This window comes from Lygodium microphyllum, chromosome 20 (genome assembly GCF_053477565.2).
Source record: "Lygodium microphyllum isolate KBCC chromosome 20, Lygodium_microphyllum_v1.1.10, whole genome shotgun sequence".
In the NCBI taxonomy this organism is placed as follows: domain Eukaryota; kingdom Viridiplantae; phylum Streptophyta; class Polypodiopsida; order Schizaeales; family Lygodiaceae; genus Lygodium; species Lygodium microphyllum.
In genome coordinates, this window is record NC_141154.1 from 56,661,117 (window position 1) to 56,665,833 (window position 4,717).

Sequence of the window (4,717 nt, forward strand, 5' to 3'; positions counted from 1 at the left end):
TTCATTTGTGTAATTTTCATCCTCTTGAACGTCCCTGACACCATCATTCAATGCCTCAGTAATGGGATCTTTCTTCTTATTCCTGGCCATTAGGAGACAGTGATGTAGTAGTAGACAGTTTGTCACTTAATCCCTTGTTTCTCTCAGAATGTGGCACCAACCCAATGCTTAATAGCTCTATGGAAAGCTTATTATATGGGGATATACTAGATTTCAAAAGATATGGACTTGGGTCGGATACTTTGAGAAGAACAATGTCAAACAGTGTCCCCCTGTATACTGTCTAGGTGTTGTCTTAGCGTACCTAGTGTTAGAAAATCAGCAATAACTTGAGGTGCCAATATTGGATTGCCAAAAAATTTTATTAAAATAGAAGCTTAGAATCCCCTCTTTAAATGGAGCTATCAAATTCTCAATTTGGATTAGGAGAGAATTTTGTGTGATTGAATCTTCAGGTCTAAACAAGAGTTTTCTGCACCCTGTCCACCACTTGTAAGTACCCTGTTTGACCCTGTAGAAATACCTTGAGTGGAAGAAACCCTTGTAAACCACTATAGCAACTAGAAGAGGGTTATGGGAAACCTGTAGGACTCAAGAATAACCTGTAGATTGATATATACCTGCTATTTTATCTGTAAAAACTTTGTCCAACACTTGTAGGTACCCTGAAAATAAGAGATACCCTGCACCTCTTCCAATGGTCTTTCAACCACTTATGGAACCCTGAATATGGCTAATCAATGATATATTAGTACCAAACTCTGATAATGGGGAATGTACTTACACCTAAATTTGAAACTTATATGAGCTCCAAGATAAGAGGAATGTGCAAAGTTCCACCTCAAGCCGGGTTGTGCACCCCTTCAAGGTCTTAATCAGAAAGGAAGGGTCACCTCTCTTTTGTCTTCCTAACTCGCCTAGCATCCGCTTTTCCTCATGGGAACCAACATGGCAAGTACATTTGAATGGCTAATCAAACAAGGATGCTATATATTGATTGAAAAAGCCTTTAAATTCTTTAATGAAATGCAAGTGGGTATTGGAAAATGACTGAATTGAAAGGACTATGGATAGGACATTACCCTTTTGCAGTGACTCACTACTTTTACAATACTCCTACTTACCATTTTCATCATTATTTCAGTCCTATAGTATCAATGTTCAATCATCCAACAAAAATCCAAGTCAAGTAAGCAGTGTGTAGCATTTATGCAATTAATTAAGCATCAACATTTAAATGGGCGAGAAAGAAATTCATCAAGAAATCATAATTAGACCTAGGTTGAATTCTACATGCCCTCCAATGGGAATTAAGAGATTCTATTACACTCAATCTCTCTTATGAACAACGGGATTGGTTCAACAATTGGATGAAAAGAGAGATTAAACTGAAAGCAATAGAATTACCTCTTTAATGTTGATGAAAAGTACTAGATAAATCCCACCAATCAACATTCAACATAAACCACCATCAATAGACCAAGATTTCAGATCATAAGACCAAGCTTTGTCCAATATGATTGCTCCCATGTAATCTTGAGCTCCCGATCAATTAAATTGCTCCAATGCAATCAAGAGAAGCAAATGATTTGATAGAAGTCTACAATAGGTTGTTGGAGAAGATCCTTTGAACTTTGAAGAGTGTAGATTCTTGTTAGAATCAAGGATTCCATGAATTTTCAGACATTGCCATGTTTAAGAGGATTCCATGAATTTTCAGACATTGCCATGTTCAAACTTTGCCATGTTCAAGAGGCTGAAAATGCCTTCAATCTTGAAGAAATTCTTCAATGTAAGCCCAATCTTCAAGAAATACTTTCAATTGAACCTTCTTGGGGTTGTAGACAACAAAATCTCCATGAATTGAAGCCTCAATGAAGCAAGATTTTATGAAGATTGATGGCTGCTCTGTTTTTCCTCAATCTGAGATGAAGAAAATGCTTCAATCTTTCTTGGAAGCTCCAATGTTTGCTCAATGTCGGCGATCCAATACTTGATGTAGATACTTGCCCTTGCTATTAGGAAGCTAGAAGAAGTCAAGAAGAGATCAAATCTTCAAGAAATTGTAGGATTCTTCATGTTGTCTACTTTCAACCATAGCTAGGGTTGTGAAGGAAGCTTCAAGACTGAAGGAAGGTGAAATATCAAGTAAGAGATGCTTAATACTTCAGGTTAGGGCTGCATTTGACCATAGAAGAGAGGGCATAGCTTCAGAATGAGAAAGTGAGCTGATCAAGATGAACAACAGGAGGTTGAAAGCTTGCGCAAAATGTCTTAGAGCTTCTCCTACATCAAGTGGTGATTATCTTGCTGAAGATCCATCAAATAGATAGTCCATTTGTTGCTCAGGGCATCAGGAATCATCTCCAATAGATGGCTTGAAGAAAGATGATCATGGCAAAGAGAAATGAGCAAAGATCTCCATAGCAGTTTTCAGCAACAAGCTTGGAAAGAGGAAAGAGAAGCTTGTTAAAAAAATTAACCATGGTTTAATCTCTCTAAACCCTATTTAGTCTTCAGTTAAGTCCATGATCCTTCAAAATGGCCCAAAATTGAACACATACCACCAAAATGACCATGAATCTGCCATTTTTTCTTCAAACATTCTTCAAGACCATCAAATTTAGTCACGTTTACTCCATAGATCTTAACTAGTCACGATTTTAACTGAATCAAATCCTGTGACTAATTATTGTCGTCTAGTTACTTTGTGCCTAAATTGTAACCAAATTCACCATGAAAATGATATTCCCATTGGATCAAAATTGTGCTTTGATAACAATGTTAAGAAGCTAATTCCCACAGTAAGCCATTAAACTAAAAAATACAAGAAATAGACATAAAATGCCAAGAAATCATAGCCAAGGTGGCTAGGCATGAAATGATATTACCAATGTTGGTTGAGAATCAAATGATGAGTGGCTACAGCATGGTATGCACCCCAAGCTATGGTGGCCAAGAGTATTCACCCTCTTAGATGGTGGAAGGTTGAGACCTCAAACATGTAATGTTTGTAAAATGACAAAAAGATGATTCGCATGTTATATCTCCACCTTTTATACTTAACCCTAGCCTACCCTAGACTAAGGCATTTATACTTTATTACACTTTTCCAGTTTCTAATGACAAATATAGCACACCTTGCAAGGTATTTTTTAGCTCAATATTCAATTTTTTTAAATGTTTCATTGTTCACTTAGTTTTCTTTTCCAATCTTTTTCTTACTCTCTCAGCCCATGGTAACTTTTGGCTTTTACTCATTCACTCTTGTACTTAGCGGCTTTCTCTATCTTGCACTCATTCACTCTTGTCCTTAGCGGCTTTCTCTATCTTGCACATCTCCCCTCACTCTCTACTATAGGAGCCCTTGTTTACGTAGACTCAACTTCCAAAGAATGTCAGGTAGTTCCTTATCTTCATCCCAATAGGGTATATCATCATCGAGATTCTCTACTAAACCTAATATCTCAACCACTTCCTTCACTTCATGTGTATCAAATGTTAATGTCATGCCCTTAGTTATTGCTACCCATGGAGACATGTAAGCCCAATCTATTCTCCTAAAAGAATTACTACGCTTCTTTATAAAACTAGTCGTAATGGTGTTTCACGTTAGTGGTGCTAAGTTGGATTTAGTCAACTAACTTAAAGTGTGATGGTAACAATACAATCCCCTTTGCTTCATCTTGGAACATCCAATTCCAAGTGCATAGTTGTTTGACATCGATCCACAGCTAGGGTCCAAAGTATTTGCACCCATCCACCAACATGATAATTTATTGAATATCATGTGGCAATTAGGAAAAGAAGCCTCATATGAAAGATTTTTTGTCACAACTCATCAAAGCATCACTCGCTTAGGTCAATAATTATTTCACCAAGTCTCGAAATAACTAATTAAGTCACATGGGCAAGTCAAATAGATTTAAAGTTATAATCCTAAGCTCTATAGCTTCTCCCTGTCTCTCAGGAAATTGCTCATGCCATGCTTGTAGCGGTTTATATTTGGTACCTTCAAGGATGTTGAACTTTGGAATATGTTTAGTTTAGACCATCAAAATATCTTATAGATCTTTTCTCCGTTCTGCTCCTTCTTAATGTAACTTCTTTGCTATTAATAATTTAATTTATTTTCATTATGTTTAAGTTACTAAAATAGTCTAGACCACCTCCTCTTCTCTTTAATTAGCAAACTTTTTCCTCTTAAAAATTGCACCAAAAAATGATGATCCCCTAAGAGACCCCTAAATAGATAAGAAAAGTGACAATATGTAAAGAGATTGTGCTAATTACGAATTAGAAGTGAACTAAATAAGTATTAATTATCTTTAATTAATCATATTACACTACAAGATACATACCTCATGCCGACCTTTAAAGCGATGAAAATATTCACCAAAAAAATTACCCCTATCATCTCTAAATACGTCGATATTAGTGTCTCCATAGAACCATCACTATTGGCGTCGCTATTAGCATCGTTATCTATGTTGTTATTGGCGTCGCAAATGTAACGCTAATAACGACTCAAATAGCGACACCAATAGCGATGTGTGCAGTAAATTTGCAACGTTAATAGCGATGGTTACAGAGAAAAAAATTTGTGGCAAGGCAACAAGCTGTCATGCCACATGCATCACTATATGTTGTATTTATATTCTACAAATAGATTACATGTAAAGTATACAATGGTCATCAAAATGAAGGTAAAGTGTAC